This window comes from Phalangium opilio, unplaced genomic scaffold, assembly GCF_054372755.1.
Source record: "Phalangium opilio isolate 3A_F unplaced genomic scaffold, DU_Popi_V2 ptg001170l_1, whole genome shotgun sequence".
Lineage (NCBI taxonomy): Eukaryota > Metazoa > Arthropoda > Arachnida > Opiliones > Phalangiidae > Phalangium > Phalangium opilio.
The window spans coordinates 8,748,499-8,766,408 of NW_028324255.1; the positions used below are offsets into that span (position 1 = coordinate 8,748,499).

At 41.7% G+C, this 17,910-nt stretch overlaps 1 long non-coding RNA gene across 1 annotated transcript; it reads right to left on the bottom strand.

The window, feature by feature from the left end:
- Window positions 1–9,550: 9,550 nt before the first annotated feature.
- Window positions 9,551–10,769, bottom strand: LOC149584725 (uncharacterized). Its single transcript, XR_016380221.1, has 3 exons — window positions 10,417–10,769; window positions 9,691–9,790; window positions 9,551–9,620 (listed from the first exon to the last, which is right to left on the bottom strand). It is a non-coding gene; the product is annotated as an uncharacterized LOC149584725 (long non-coding RNA).
- Between the last annotated feature and the right edge of the window lie 7,141 nt (window positions 10,770–17,910).

The window sequence follows — 17,910 nt, forward strand, 5'->3', positions numbered from 1 at the left end:
CGAGCGAGGCTTGGCCCATTTTTGTACATGTTAATGTTTTTCATAGGGTTATGTTTACATATAAACAGAAGTAATATAAGAAACCTCCCTACATGTTTACATATAACCAGAAGTAATATAAGAAACCTCCCTACGTTATATCACTTTTGATATAACGAACCTTCGGTTAACGACGCGGATGATCTGAACGACTAAATTACGAATTTTGGCCTTATTTTAACTCGTGAGCTTTTGTGAGACAAAGGGAGCTACACCTTGCCAACGATTCATGCAAGAAACGGAAAGCTGCCTCCACGTACGAAGAAGCCAACGAGTGAAAAATACTAAGCCCACGAGATGCATTTTATGCCGCGAAACGAAACCGCCAAATGGTAGCACGAAACGAAGAGAAAACCCCATTGAAATTACATCGCAAACAGATTCCAACGTTCTTGAATCTGTAGGCCACGAAACGCCAAACGTAAGCGAAGAACTTTCATACGCAAATCTCAACACTAATCTCTCTAACAGCGCGATTAACGAAATTACTGACGACTTTTCTTCACGAACGGGTTCCAACGTCCTAGAACCCGGAGGCAACGAAGCGCCTACGGTAAGCAAAGATAATTTCGCCGAGAATAACGATTTCAACGTAATCAACGACACGGCGGGTTCCGAAGTCTCTGAACCCGAGGGCAACGATCAGCCTACTATAAACGAGGAACTTTCCTACGACTATTTTGAGGAGAATGACCAAACTCCGACACCCATCGCGTTCTCTCCGAAAGAGTTTACGCCTTGAACGAAGGTTCTCGATTAATCCACGTCAACAACGAACAGATCAGCGATAACGAAGATTCTTTTCACGAAGTATCAGAATCTCCTCGAGCTGTTGGTCCAATGAGTGTCAACTTGGACTCTGAAGACGAGGATAACGAACGAGAACGTGGATCCGTCTCAAGTGAGAATTCCTGCAACGAACGAATTATTCCACCCGGAATGGAAGGGCTTAGGCTACAAGACGAAGCTGGCAGGCAAGTACCTCAAGGAATGCTTTCTCTTACGGCCTTTGAACAAGCGATAAAATTAGCGGTTGGTGATGCTGTAGAGCAAAGGTTAGCGGCGGCTGGGAATGGCGCTAACCGGAATCACGATACTAATTCCGGGGATGCCAGTAGAATTATCCCGGATTTTGATCCTGCAACGGCACCTCATCAAACGATAAATCAAGGGATAAGGAAGATTGGCGATGCTGCAAGGGCCTTCGGTTGGTCTGAGCGTCTCATCATCAACACAGCAATGCCGAAACTCAAAGGAACTGCTCAAGTATGGTATGAAAGCCTTGATACTGTGGTACACACTTGGGGCGAATGGAAGGAACTTCTCTTAGAATGGTTCCCGCCAGTCAAGAACTCTCAAAGGCTATACCGCGATATGGAACAGAGGACCCGCCGTTCAGGGGAATCTGTAGAAGTATATTATCATGACAAGGTAGCCAAGGCGAGGCTCTGCGGCCTCTCAAACGATACCATGATGGAATCCATAATCACGGGTCTGCACGACGAACAGCTGATTGCGTCTTTGAGCGTCCGTGACTACGATACACTACCGGAGCTACTTAAGGCGATGCGACAGTTGGAAAACCGATTACAATCTTCAAAACGAAACAAAGCCAATATTACCAACGAATCAGGCAAGGATAACAATGGACGTCACGGAAGGGCTCCCGATATTAAGCCCCAACCCCAAGAACCAAACTCTGAGGAGCGTAGCAATGGATCGTCTAATTCTCGAAGAAAACCGAAGTTTAAACATGGTGAACCTCTCTGTTTTAACTGTTCTTCATATGGACACATGTCGCGAGACTGCAAGAAACCCCAAAAGGTAATGCATTGTGTTGTGTTAGATAACAGAGCACTTGAGTAAATATACAACTAGCTTTATTGAGAACGATAACGCTTCTCTTATTTTAATGTGATGTTTCCTTCCATTACAAGTCGGATTGATATTATCGCCCTCTACCGAGTGACGTCACTCTAATCATACGTAACATGATCTTTTTTTTTACGGAAAAATTAATTGTAAGGTAATGAAGTGGAAACGAGATAATAACACATTAATCAAATTTTTAGGTAACACTTATTAAAGTTAAGACAAGTTAAAGAACGTTATTTTAGTATGTAGTACGTCAGTCGGTCCGGTATTCTAGTCGTCCGTTGTAGTCTGGCCTTTGTCCTCTGAACTTGTGTCACGCCTGAAGGTCCTGGTGGACTGCTAGACCAGAGCTCTGGAGTCTGGGGTCTCAAGTTGTGTACACGTGTGACTGGCCATTGTTGTCGATGGATTTTGATGCTGATTCGTTCGTGCCGTGTTGGGTGTGTTGTTTCGGTACTGGTAACCTTTGAAGCGCGGCGTATTTGGCTTGGGTGCAATTTTAGGCTTCGTACTTATTCTAGATGCCGTGTTCTCTGATCTGTCCGGTGTTGCAAAGTTTATAGGTATGTGAACCTCGCAGGTTGAGGATCGTCTTTGCACCGCTCGCGTGTTAGTCAGATGTTTTGAACTGATGGGCCGTTGCGTAGACTGTACTTGCATCCCTGATAATGGTTGAGTTATTCTTGGTTTTAGATGTATTCGATTCCGTCTATAGCAGGCACCGTTGTCGGTTTGGATCATATAAGAATCAGGTTCTTTGGCTTCAGCAATGACTGTTGCTAGTAGCCATTTCCGTGTGGCAGCGAAATGGCGAACGGGAGATCCCACTCGATACTTCTTTGCCATGAACTTGGGGTACTTTGACTGATTCTTTTCCACAATCTTGATTCTTCGAGCCTCAAGTGATTCGCCCATAGATTTGATTGGATATTTAGGCATCAAGGTCGACGCTGACGTTGAAGTAGGAGTTCTAATGAGGCGACCCATAAGCATTTCAGAGGGAGATGGAAGGTCTTGCCGGGGAGTTGCCCGGTATTCCAGGATAACCCTCTGTGGATCTTCACCGGCTTGGCTGGCCTTTATTAGTAGATCCTTAATGGTCTGGATGTGCCTTTTGGCCATTCCGTTAGATTGTGGGAGGTGAGGACTTGAAGTAGCATGTTCGACTCCCCAATCGGTCAGAAATTTAGCCAACTCCGCCGAATTGAACGGAGGTCCGTTGTCTGTGATGAGTTTCTGAGGGATCCCGTGCCTTGCGAAGTGAGGTTTAACGGCTTTTATCAGTGCCTTGGTATCAATGGAGGTCATTTCGTCAACCTCGACATATTTGGAGTAGTAATCAACGGTCAGTAAGCAGATTTTTTGTTCCAGGTGAAAAAGATCCATCCCAATAGTTTCCCAAGGTCTTGTAGGCACTGGGTGTGGCGTCATTGTGATGTGAGTGTTCGCCCTGTCTCTTGTATGGCATATGTTGCAACCTTCTATTGTTCGTGATATTTCAGCCGTCATGCCCGGCCAGTAGACATGTAGCCTAGCTTTCCTTAGACATGCGTTTATCCCTTGGTGGGCTTGATGTAGTTGACGTATCACTTCGGGTCTCAGAGTTGTGGGTATTATCAGGCGTTCTCCTCTATATAGCAAGCCATCGGCATGGTGAATTTCTTCCTTTAATGGATAATACAGCTTCACCCTTTGTGGAATGGATGCTTGATTCTTTGGCCAAGCATTCTTGGTGTATGTGCACAGGAGCTGCATCTCTTCGTCCATCGCGGTTTCTTGATGAAATTGATTCAATTTGTTTCCGGATAACAGAGTCATTGAAAGTAGACAGGCTGTTGCGCCCTCTAAGTCGTCCATATGTATATCAGTAGCACTTCTCGGTGATCTCGACAGTGCGTCCGCAATGTACATCTGTGAGCCCGGTACATATTTCAAAGTGATATCATATCGTGATAGGCGTAGTACTAGGCGTTGTAGGCGTGGTGAAAGAATATTAAGTGGCTTCTGTACTCTGGCCAATAGGGGTTTGTGATCGGTTTCTATGGTTGCTTTTCTTCCGACCAGATAATAAGGGAAGTGTTCTACGGCGTAGACAACGGCTAAGAGCTCCTTCTCAATCTGGGCATAACGTTGTTGAGTCTCTGTCAGGGTTGACGACGCATATTGTATTGGGTGACCATCTTAAAGTAATACCGCTCCTATGCCGTATTGGCTCGCGTCTACAGAAACGACGTTGTGTTTATTTGGATGTTAGAACTTCAGTACTGGAGCTTTCATGATATCGTCTATAAGAAGGTCGAAATGCTTTTGAGGATTCGCGTCCCATACGAACTCTACAGAATCCTTGAGAAGTTGCCGCAGTGGGGCCGTTTTTTCTGAATGGTGTGGTATGAATTTACTTAAGTAGTTTATTATTCCTAGGAATCTCTGTAGCTCTTTCTTGCTTGAAGGTGGTTTCAAAGATTGGATCGCTTTGATCTTGTTATCATCGATCTGAATCTCATGTTGAGATATCTTGTGGCCCAGATACGTTATGGTAGTAACGGCCAATTGGAGTTTCTTCATGTTGAAAGTGATGCCCGCTCTTCTTGCTCGTTTCAGGACCTCAGTTAGCCTTGAATTATGCTCTTCCATGTTGGGAGCTCCTATCACGAGATCGTCTGTGGATATATCAACCCCTGGAATGTCTCCAAATAGTTCCGTCATTATTCGCTGGCATATTTTGGAGGCACTCGAAATCCCATAGGGCATTCGTAAAAAGCGGAAGCGTCCATACGGTGTGGAGAAGGTGCAGAGGCGAGAGCTGGCGTCGTCAAGTTTTATTTGCCAAAATGCAGATGTAGCGTCTAGTACGGTAAAAACTTTACAGCCTTGAAAGTTGCTAAAGATCTCCTGTGACGTGGGAACTCTGTAATGTTCCCGCTTGATTGATTTGTTAAGTGATCGTGGGTCCAAGCAAACAGGAATTTCTGGCGCTTTGGTTTGTTCAGTGTTGCTCGACGAAGAGAACTTTCCGGGTTTTATCTGCCTTTCAGGTTTAGGGACCACCACAAGCGGATGCACCCAGTCTGTAGATTCGGTGACCGGTGTTATTACTTTCAACTCTTGCATTCGTTTTAACTCTCTTCTTAAGGGTTCACGAAATGCGTAGGGAACAGTCCGCGCTGGGACAATAATAGGTTGAGCGTCTTCTCTGAGGGTAATATGATGTGATCCAGGGAGGCAGCCCATAGGTCGAAAGACATCCTTAAAGTCCTCTTCTATCGTCTGGGATGTAGTTTCTTGGATTGTTCCTAGGCGGCGGGTTTTCTCCTGTACAGAGTCAAGACGTTGAATGAGGCCAAGTTGTTGTAACGCAGTGGCTCCCAAAATTGGAATTGTATCTTGTTCTGTGACATAGTACACGCAATTCCGTCGAGAATTTTCAGAAATAGTCGTCAGGTTGGTTGATCCTAGCATTGGTACTCTATGGCCTGTGTAGGACATCACTATCTTGGATGTCGGAGTGATGGGTGGTGGGTTGAGGAACTTCTTATAGAGGGAGTGTGGTAGGACATTGACCTGGGAGCCTGTATCCATTTTAAAATATACAGCTTCCTGGTGGACAGTTATCCTTGTCATCCATTATTGACTTGTGTTCTTGACAGAAGTAGCGTTTATGGTTATGAGTTCAATAAAGAATGGTTCAGTGTCTTGGAGTTCTTCGACCGGTCCCCGTCTGTGCAAGTGATAGATTCCCGATTCAGTTTGCTGGTCTGTCGGATAATCTCGATAGCTATGTTCCACGGGTTCGTATTGATAGGATTCTTGGTTATATAGTGCCTCTGCTTCTTGAAGTGAAAAGGAGGCAACGCAGACTCTAGCCCAATGGTTTATTCCGCCGCATTTAGTACATATTGAGCCGTGGGCAGGACAAGCTCGATGTTGATGAGTTAAACCACATCTTTGGCACGGGGTGTTGGCTCGAAACGATTGATTGTATCTAGACGACCCCTGTCGTGGTGTATTGGTTGAAGAGGACCTTGGATTGTTGCGATATGACGAACTAGATCGTCTTGGGGCAGGTGTCAGAGATTTTCGACGCCAATGGGAGCCAGAATTTATACCCGTACGAAATGGTCGGCGCGCCGCACGACCATAAACGGTGTCGACGGCGACGGGCAGGTTTGGCATGGTCATGGTCGGAGCTGGTGAGTTGGTGATTCTTCTGGCATGTGTTCCGGCCAACTCGTTGGTCCTGCCAATGTTGATAGCGTCTTTTAATGTTAATGTCCGTTCTTCTAATAGTCTTGTTTGAACGTCGAGGGTGCGAACCCCTTCAACAATTTGTGTGCAGATTAGAGAGTCTTTGAGTTCATTGAACTGGCAATGTCTGGCTAAGGTCTTAAGCTCTGCGACGTAGTCATCAAAAGATTGCGACGGGCCTTAGCGCGCGGTGAAGAACTTGTGTCGGGGAAGTGTTAAGTGTTAAGTGCTTATACGGTTCGTAGTAATCGGTAAATGCCGCGTACACTTCCTCCAAGGATCGTTGAGGAGTGTCATTAGTCTCTAACTGCGCTGGTGTGGGAGGATGAAATTCCAAAATCTTATATATCTTACGTCCTTTAGGTCCGATGATGTGCAAAAATTTGTTAATCTGAGTGTCCGCCGATTTCTTCGCTAGTTTCGTGGCCCTGGCGAAAATGTCGAATTCTTCCCTCCAATCGTCCCATGAGTCCGCGGTATTATCAGCCGATACAAAGGGGGGCGGTGCGCGAAACGTGGCCATGTCTATTCAGTGATAAAAAACGCGACTTCGACTAGGGTTTAAGCGGTGGGAAATATGACCCGTAGCGTGAATTAACTCAATTGTTTAAGATAAAGACCCTGTTTTTTTAAATAGCGCGATATCCCACTTCTGACACCATGTTGTGTTAGATAACAGAGCATATGAGTAAATATACAACTAGCTTTATTGAGAACGATAACGCTTCTCTTATTTTAATGTGATGTTTGCTTACACTACAAGTCGGATTGATATTATCGCCCTCTACAGAGTGACGTCACTCTAATCATACGTAACACGTTGCTTCACCAGGGCACGAATCTAAGGATTGCCCCACGAAATCGCTTCCAAGTCAAACTCGAGAAATCGCTCACGTTGAGAGTAAACACGCTGATGTTGATGCCAATCAGAAGTGTTTCATGGATGCGGAAGTTAATGGAATACAGATAAGGTCGTACGTTGATTTGGGTAGCAAATGCGTCGCTATACGAAAAAGCGAAGCTGAGCAATTGAAAATAGAAACCGATGAAGTCGACGGAGACTCGTTCATAGGTGGTTACGTCTCAGGGAAAACGAAGCTTTTAGGAGTGGGCAAGGCTAGTCTCAGGGTTGACCAGGCGACGGCCGAGGTCAAGATCCACGTAGTACCAGACACAGCTCAAGATATACCCCTCTTAATCGGACAGCCCTTTACCGAACAACAACACATTGTAGTTGTCAAGCGAAAGAAAAACTTACGTATTTTTGAAGAACGTCCCAACGAGCAAGACGGCGACGAATGCCTCCTCAATCTGGATATCCCGTCGTTGCCAGAACCGGCGATAAACCTTTGGGCTAAAGGAGCCACTGTTATCCCGTCTAACTACATAGGAGTAGTAGACCTAGTAACGAAAGGACGTAGTCACGACCCACTAGACTTGTACATAGAAACCAGCATGAGGATAAAGCCGGGAAACGAATATTGCATCCCCCGTACTGTTTGCTTTGGTCAAGATGGGGAAACGTCACTGCCAATTTTCAATGTATCGGATCAAGATTTAACTATTAAAGCTGGGCAGATAGTAGCACGAGGCGAACCGTGCTTCAGGGAAACAGCATCCGTCACCGAAGTTTTTCACGCGGAAATCGTCCAAAGACCTCCGCTTCCTGTGGAAGATATCATTACGGGACCGGACGTTTCCAAAGAAACTCGGTTGCAGCTACACGAGCTGTTAAACTCATATCGAGACTGCTTCGCCAGCGATCTGATGGAACTCGGCAGAACGGACAGGGCCGAAATGAAAATTCAGCTTGTAACGAATGAGCCGGTCTCCTATCGACCTTAGCGCTTGTCCTTTGCTGAAAGGGGCCGGGTACGAACGAAGATCTCAGAGCTTTTGGAAGCCGGGATTATAGAAGAGTCCAACTCGCCGTATGCCAGTCCCATAATAATCGTTAAGAAGAGAAACGGAGAAGAACACTTGTGCGTAGATTATCGCGCTCTAAACAAGATAACGAAGAAAAACGCGTACCCTTTGCCGTTGATAGAAAGCCAGTTGGAACGGCTTAGCGGTAATAAGCTCTTTACAAGCTTGGATATGATGTCGGGCTACTACCAAATTCCTGTGGACAAGGATTCGATAGAAAAGACGGCTTTCGTGACCCCCGATGGTCATTACCAGTTCATTACGATGCCGTTTGGGCTCTCTAACGCCTGTGGAGGTTTCCAAAAGATGATCAATTCGGTATTAGGAACGCTACGGTACGCTATAGCGCTCACCTACATGGACGATGTTTTGATTCCGTCAGTCAATGAAAGCGAAGGCCTCAACCACTTATGTCAAGAGCTAGAACTCGTACGGAACGCGCACCTGTCATTAAACCTGAAGAAATGCCGATTTTTGCTCAGTGACATAGAGTAACTGGAATTCCAGATAAGTCGGTATGGGATCCGTCCCGGTTCAAGAAAGGTCGACTGTGTAAAAGAATTCCCGCCACCGAAAAACGTCTACGAGCTCCGGCGATTCTTAGGACTCGCCAGCTATTTCCGGCGTTTTGTTAAGGGTTTCGCTATGGAAGGCTTTGAGACCTGAAGTGAAGTAAACTTTGGGTTTTAATTTTCGTGTCTGTAATGAAGGGAAATTAACGGTTCAGAGTGAGCCGAAAGTTAATTACACGTTAAAATAATCAGGTTTAGATTTTATAATAGTAAAAAGCATCATGGTGGCAATTAGATCATCGCAAGGGCTAATCAATATCGGGTTATAGCTCAGAAGTTTTTATTCTTGAATTTCAGTGCGTCTAACCACAAGTCAGCTTTGGTGATATTTAACGTTAACACTCATGTTGGCAAACTATGAATATCGTTGAAGTGAAACAGGACAGTTGTGTTTATACTGATGACTAGTTGTGAATGTAGCTATAAGAATATAGGGTTAACAGTTGAGGCGTAGACAATTGGGCCTTTTTAAACACATAAAGGTTATATCTCTCCATAATTTATACACTTCATTTCCTGTTTTTTCCCATTTACTGATTTAAATGTGTCCAAGACATATCTTTATTGGATGTAAATGTCGTCGGCTTTACTGTATATTCGCTATGCTTGGAATACTGCTTTAATAATTCGTAATTTTTTACTTCAAAAACGAGAAATAATTCTATATCTAGGTTAATAAGTTGTAGTAAGTAGTCCTCCTCTTGACTCGGAGAGGTAATATTTTGGTTTTTCCAACTTGTTTTTTGACTCCGTTCTTGCCGGCGTTTAATAATAATAATAACAATACTATATCGGTGAAAATTCACGGAATTGTATCGTCATTTGCGCCATAACAATTCTTCGAATATCTTTTCAAGGTAACGTTACAACTAATATTTGTGATTTCTGGAATTTCACGTTCTGTTTCTATCTGTGCGGATCTTGTCTTAGAATCAGAGGGAAGAAATTTGACGACGATTAATGCTGGTGAAGATTGGAATTAAAGGTGAATTATTAATGTAATGAATTTAAAGCGCAACGTCTTGGCACTAACCTGTAAGTGAGAAGACTAACTGGACAAAGAACATCCAATCCCAGCCTAAGACATTTTGCAATGGGTCGCTTATGGCGCTTGAGAGAAGGCTGCCAGCAACCTAAATATTAAAACTATTATTAACATTCAAACTAAAAATTTTCATACATGTAAAGGCCTGTCCAGACTGACACATTTTGCGAGTTCGCATCTTCGCTTTGCTTGTTTGCAAGATCGCGCTACTGTCCACATTGGGTTTACTTTGCGTCCTCACCTCGCGCAGATACAAATTTCTCGCGACTAGGCCAAGAATTTCGCGCCTTCGCGAGACAAGCACCAATCAGAGACGAGAGGAAGGCTGGGGCGATTAGTTTCGTTTTTCTCTTTGGACAACGTCGATGGAGAAGGGCAGATGGAGCAATGATTGCTCAAACTTTATTGGCTCTCAGAATGGGAAAAGCAAAAATTTTTGCGTGTATCAGAACAGAAGTGCAAATGTTTTTCGTGATCTGTTGCGAAGATGTGAATAGACGAAGGCGCGAATACGCGAGCGCGAGTTCAGTGTGGAAAAAGCTTTACGGTCTTCAAGCCCGCGTGTTTTCTGTGTGTTAGTGGAAATGACATTGATTAAAATTAGGTTTCATCAAATGTTTTGCAATGGCGACTTATGGGAGAATTGTATTGTACTTTTTCTGGTCATTTTGATGGTTCTGAAAACGAATGTTGAAACTAAAATAGTTTCATCACCTGAGATGTTAAAAGAAGACCCGAGACTGTTCCCGAATGAGTTTGACCAAAGATTTTAACAGCAGAAATTGGAACGATTGTTAAAGTGCCACTTGCTGCGCAAAAGACTATGAAACCGCAGATTGAATATGTCACGAGGAATGGTATCGGCGGAAGGTAAGCGCAAAATGTTAGCAACTGAATGAAAGGTCCCAAACTCAAACAAATCACCACAAGAGCTACCTGTAAGTAGGGAAAAGTGAATATTATAACCTCATGGTCAAATCGAATAATGACTTCTTTCTAAGACGTTTTGCCTATAACCAAATAATTATTATCAGACCCTAATATCTCATCTCCTTCGCCTAAACTTACTTTATAATTTTCACACGCTTCCACCGGTCGGGATCGAACCTAATACCCTCTTGCTGAGAGGCGAAAGCGATACACCACCCCTCTAAAGTGTTATTACGTTTTTGTCAAGATAGTCTTAAGGCGAGTTAGTTACGAATCAATACAAAATAAGCGATTAAAGTAAAAATGAAAAGGTGTTTATTGTAGCATAACTTTACATGTCCATTTCTCGGTGTAACTTCATGACGCTTTTCGTCTCGGGAAACCATTTCATCAGTAAGTCTTTCCATTCAATCCACGTTGATACCATACAGTCTAGAGATTCAAACCAAATTTGTGAGCTACCTTTAAGTCGTGGGAGAGCATTGGCTATTATCATGCGTTCTGGCCAATTATACGTTCTGGCCATATCGTCTATCTTCTTAATCCACATCTTAATGGTTTGGTGGGGAGCGCTTTCTGGGTCGAATTCTGGAATATCCTTACTAGTTTCACCCCAACGATGGTGTTCTACGTTCTGATTGGAGGTTCCGTTAGCAGCAGGTGGTTGGTTACTCGTGTTTACCCCTTGATTCGTATTGTTTGCTAGTGCTGCTTGTACGCTAGCCTGTATCGTAGCTTGCATGTTAGCCTGATTTCCAATCTTAGCCGCAAGTGTTTGCTGTACCGTCGCTGCAATCGCACCTTGGATTGATTTTTGAAAAACAGCCATAGAAACAAACCCTGGAGGAGTACTTGCCGTTGCATTACCACCGCCTGTTTAGTTAGTATTGCCCCCTGCCATGACGTTGAGTTGTTCTTGAGTCGTGTTTAATTTATCAGCCTTCGCTCTTCTCGTTGCAAATAATCGTTTGATACCGTTTCAAAATTGTCGTTCGTTACCGTTTCAAAGTTCTCGTTCGTTACCGTTGCAAAATAATCGTTCGTTACCGTTGCAAAATAATCGTTCGTTACCGTTTCAAAATAATCGTTCGTTACCGTTTCAAAGTTATCGTTCGTTGTTTCGCGTTCGTAGGATAGTTCAAATTCGTCGTTTTCAAAGTTGTCGTTCGTTACCGTTTCGAAGTTATCGTTCGTTGTTTCGCGTTCGTAGGATAGTTCAAATTCGTCGTTCGTTTCTGGGGCTAAGTCGAACTCGTCCGGCGATTCATAAGATACCGTTTCGTTTCGTTGTGTGTTCGCTATGTCGTTTGCTGTACCACACGTGTTGTCTTTTGTTCCGTCCGTGCACGAATTATCGTCGACTCTCCGTTTCCCAGTATTATGTAAGGATTTATAATCTATTCTCGTTCCACACCTACTACTTTTTCGTATTTGCGTTCGTTCGTTTGATTCTCCGGACATTAATCTTCTAAGCCTTGGCGTTAAAAATCGTCGTCAATGTGTTTCGTACGTTTTCGTCTACGCGGTTTTCATCGTCGTTCGTGTAGGGGTTTTCCGTGGTGATTCTTAATCGAATTTAATCTAACTCATTTGTACAAATATTCCATAACTATTGGCTTATCCCACTTCTGAGATGTTATTACGTTTTTGTCAAGATAGTCTTAAGGCGAGTTAGTTACGAATCAATACAAAATAAGCGATTAAAGTAACAGGCGGCTCCATTATCACCCCTAGCATGCTGGCTAATCTTCTGGACACGAATTTTACCTTGCCAAAGGCAGGAACCAATCAGACCTAATGCACTAGGTCCCATTGGTTCCTGCCTTTGGTTTAACTAGCCTTTGCCAAGCTTAGCCAACGTGTAGCAGAAAAGGCATCTTTCAGGGGTATCAACGGAGCCGCCCTTTGCTTTAAAGTAAAAATGAAAAGGTGTTTATTGTAGCATAACTTTACATGGCGACCGCGTACCAGAGAATGCCCGTAACCCGCGTAGGCGCCCTTTCCCTCTCGCACGAGGCGACTCCTTCTCTACATACATGGCTGTGCTGCCACCTGTTAGCGTTCGTAGTTAACTAAGAAGGGCGCGAAATATGAACAGCGCTAACAAATGGCAACTTTGAAACTTTGGGAAACACTGGCTTAATATTTTAGCAATGTTTCCTAACCATAATCGTTCGCAAAGGGCAAACCGAGGCAAATTTAGGTTTATACTAAGTCACTGTCATTTTCTTTACCTTGTAAGACGCTCTATCAGCAATTACGCCCGTAACAAATTTCCCCAACGTGAATCCAATTTCGAAAAAAGACAGAAGGTACGTCATCTTATGATCATCATTGAAAATGTATAGACCGAACGACTTGGAAATATGAAACATTACTTATAAAAATATTAAATAGCTCAGATTCAAAAACAGTGCAAATATTCGATTCGTATTAACAAAAGTTACCAACTTTCAAATAGGCCATAATATACATAGTTGGCAGCATCAGGAGCAAACTTATAACCCATAGTAGGTAAAGCTCTGCGCGCCTGAAGTACGATGAAAATGACACTTTCTTGCCTTCAATTTTAGTGTCCGAGTTGATCTATAAATAATAGAAAAATTGGTGTCTGGTATAATAATAACACGCGAATAAACATGTAGACATACTGACCTCTGAAGATTTCTTATCAAATAATAGCAACATTCCGCATAGATTTACAACTAGAAAAATAAGCGGAATCTCCCATAGCATATTAGGAACACGACTCAACAGTGTCTCGTCCGTAAAATACCTAAGAAGTTCTTTATAATTATATTATAATTCCATTAAAAGATAATTGCATAGTAGTATTTCTTTTAAATTCGGAAGAATATGTAAGATAAGTCATTTTTCAAATTGGAATCATGTCTAAATACACAATATTAAATCAGATAAAAGAAGTGAAGTTTTCATATAATGTTCTACCTAACGTGTTAGACTTCTTTGAGACAATGACGTAAGAGGGCTAAGTTATCCTATTGGACGAATTTGTCAGTACCTCTCGTGACTCGTCTAATAGAAATTGTAGCCCTCACTCGTTATAAAAGGTAATTGGGTGTATCTTTTAAAAATATTCTACAGTGCCGGTAGGCACTTGTGGGTATGACCTTACACCCTTCTGTGTTGTTAAAGGAAAAAAATCATATTTTTACACTAAATTCCCCATTGAAATAACACGTGGTTTTTCGTGGTGGTTTCCTTTCAATAACCTAAAAACTGCAGCGAAGTTACTTTTCGGAATGCTCTTAAATTTACAATTCATGGTGTGCCTTTCCAAATTTCATCAGAAACAATTAAGTCTAAGTATGTTGTTCTAATTAATTTCTATTATTATATGGCAAAAACATTTTTCGCTTTACGAAGTCGGTTTAAAATGCTAGCACCGTCAAAGCTATTTTGTCCAATTTTCGAACTGGTTGATAAAGAAAGGAACCTAGCCTATATTAATTTTAGGATAAAATGAATTTGTTCTTGAAAAAGCGTAAATATGTAAATTTTTGAACTAATTTAGAGGGTATTAAGGTGGAATTCATAAACGTCGGACGCAACGCAATTTAGTACAGGCAAAGGCAGGGCGTCGTGCGCAAAAGGCGGAAGTTTGCGCACGACGCCATGCCTTTGCCTGTACTAAATTGCGATGCGTCCGACGTTTATGAATTCCACCTTAAATCGATTAGCAGCAAAAACCGTTGATTGAATTAAATTCTAATTAAGGATTAAATTAGTAAAAATAATTAAAGAAAAAATTCAATATCTGAACTTCATTCAATTGAAAAACCCAACTCGTATCGTTTGTTTTTCGGCCTACGCCCATGCCAAGACTTTTTTTATAATTATTGAGGAATTCGAGAAAGCAATTTAAAATATTCAATATTTTAAATGCCCTTTTGTTTAACGCAAGAAACAGTTCTAGATCGAGTTGGACTTCTGTTTAACATTTTGAATATCTTACCTATAACTTGACGAAGTGTTGTTTAGTTCTAAATTTTCTGGGTTTAGCAAGGCCGTTTGAGTTTGTAGCCATATTACGCCTCCGAGGCCAAGCCCTGTACCGACTAACCCGTAAGCCATGCCATAATTGTTGGGAAACCACTGCAAAACATTTAGCCTTGCAAGTTTTGTGAACCTCTGCCTTACCGGTTTGAAGCGATTCTAACACTTTTTTAAGGTTTTCGTTTGGGATGTTTGCCATAGTATTTGAACATATTTTCTCTCAACGTTACTGGAGTCACATTTTACACTACCCAACGGTAAATATTACGCAGTTAAACCTTGACAAGTCCCAAAGTCGCTTCAAGTTGATTCGCGAAGCAACTTATCGAGAAAAAAGTGATTGTAACCAGGCTCTCGATTATTAGTTCCAAATTCATATTTTAATATATGAATTTGGAAGTCTTCCGAATCGCTTCGAATCCGTTTGAATATTTAATTTTTTTTTTCGAATTTTATTTATTAGGTGCGACTGCGAACAATGATTACTTTGGAACAGGCAACAATTACTGAAACATAGAGAAATCCTCCTCCAATCCAAGCGCAAAACGAGTATGTCACTAAAAATAAAATGTAACTTTTTTGGATGGTGAAGTACGAGAGACATTGAAATCCACTGCAAATACAACATGACAATTAAACCGGTTAGCAAACAGGACGATTATGTAATTTACCTGTATATTAGAATCCCAGAAAAAGCCACCGTCCTTAGGCTAAATTTTTGAATTAAAAATCCCCCAGCAAACGTAAATAAGTTCAAAAAAGCCTCGGAAATAGTTTGAGTCCAAATCATGTTATTTAATCCTATTTCAGGGTTGACGTAGTGTCGAACATAAGACGCCAAATACGGTATTAGATTTCCCATAGAGTTCACGTTTCCCGTTGTTAAATTGAAAAGGAATGCCGCGATACCCGTCAAGATCCCTTTCTTATTCATTTCACTCTGCAATTGGAAATACAATAGCAACGTACTGGGAGTTGACGCCACTTGGCTGGGTTAAATATTTCTGCGAGACGTTCTTTCGCCAGATACAGCGTGTAAACTATTCATATTTCTATAGCGATATTAATACGCGGGAAAATTTGTTGGGCATTTACATGCGCTGTTAGAGTAATTATGAGTTGCAAATACGTGTAATTGATTTGGGTTCAATTCAATTCAGTTTTCTTCTAAAAAAAATTGGCAACATATAGCTAGTTAAACAGTGAAAAACGACAGGTTGAATTTGCTAGTTCTCATCTGACGTGTTACCATCTAGCCAAGGAAATAGAGAAGTAAAATTAATTAATAACGGTGGACGGTATTTCCGACATTTCAGCTAGGAAGTAAGTTCAATGACCATAGACATTGGTAAATTTAGTTTCGTCAAATAAAGCTATTTTTACCACTGATTCAATTACTTTACAAGGCCAAGTAAATCAAAACGTGTAAGGGGAAGTATCGAAACTTGTACCAGGGAAGGGTTCTACCCTCTAGTTAAAAGTGATCATAATAGAGTCAAATAGATAATCATAAAATCTGTAGCATCAGGAATTAATACCTCTACTACCAAGTGATACAGGTAATAATTCCTGGTAAAATATTTCGTGAGAAAAGCGTTCACTCAAGTTATCTCTAAAGTATTTTTTTGTGTAGTTTTTAATCTATAAACATTAAATAGCTGGCGTCGAAGAGAAATAATGCATATCATATAGTTTAGGTTTTCGGCGTAGAGGTTCAAGGCAGAGTCTGGGTTGTTTTGATCGAGTTAAATTTGTCGTCAACGGTTGTAAATGTAAGAACTTTCTATAGACTATTGTCGTTAGAGAGGGGTGTAGACTGTGTAGCCCTCCTTCTAGGCGCGCTCTTGTACACAGAAAAAACGATGTTTAGATTCTAAACGTTTTCCTAAACGGGAAAATGCAACGCCTTTTTAAACAAGAGCCCAGCCTATACGCGTTTAGTTCTGAAATTTTTATTTTTCAAACGCGTATAGTTTGAAAATGTTTCCGTTTCAAACGCGCATAGATTGAAAAAGTATCTGTTTCAAACGCGTTTAGATTGAAAAAGTATCTGTTTCAAACGCGTTTAGATTGAAAACGTTTATGTTTCAAACGCGTTTAGATTGAAAACGATTATGCAAGGATGATAGGGGTGGATACGAATTCTGAGAGAAATACGCGCCGTAACTTCGGACGCGATTGGGTCTGGTGGGACGCTAAAACGGGGGGAGGAATACGCGGGACGAAAGGCAGGTGGGCTACCTCAGAACTAGACCCTATTTAGCGCCATCGTGTTGGCAAATTTTGCATGCATATTGCCAAAATTATTTTAACTTTTTTCTCATAAATAAAATTTGCAATTGAAACATTAAATTTTATATAGAGTTAATATTTAATAATTACTGCATTGAAATTGTTGCTAAAATAATAGTGCACGTAGATGACGCTGCAATAGGGCAACGCCGGTAGGGATTTATTTGAACGCGCTAGAGTTGTTACTTCCTATTTCAAGGACGATTGAAAAGATTAGTCATTTGATGAAAAAAATGGAATTTAACTACTAACGCATAGTAATGAAACCAAACATGATTTTATTATGTTTGAAAAACATTGATTATTAATTCTTTTCTTCTTTCGTGCATAAAAATGATCATTTTACACCATAGTTAGAAGTTAAAAACATTATTTAATGAAATATTTGATCTTATAATCCTTTCAATCCCCCTTGAAAGCGGAAGAAAGAATTCTAGCAGACGCGTAGCGCGTTCAAATAAATCCCTACAGGCGTTTCCTTATTGCAGAGTCATCTACGTGCACTATTATTTTAGAAAAGTTTCGAAACAATAATTATTAAATATTAACTCTATATAAAATTTAATGTTTCAATTGCAAATTTTATTTATGAGAAAAAAGTTTAAAATAACTTTGGCAATATGCATGCAAAATTTGGCCAACACGATGGCGCTAAATAGGGTCTAGTTCTGAGGTAGCCCACCAGCCTTTCGTCCCGCGTATTCCTCCCCCATTTTTAGCGTCCCACCAGACCCAATCGCGTCCGAAGTTACGGCGCGTATTTCTCTCAGAATTCGTATCCACCCCCTATCATCCTTGGATTATGTTTCAAACGCGTTTAGATTGAAAACTTTTATATTTGTTCCGCGTTTAGGGGCCGTATTCTGCACAAAAAGTATGCTCCTCCTCCGGACTTAAGCTCGCTGATTGGTCGGTCAGGATCGAACTTAGGGCTTTTCATTGGCGGTGGCGGTTTTGGGGCAAAACTCA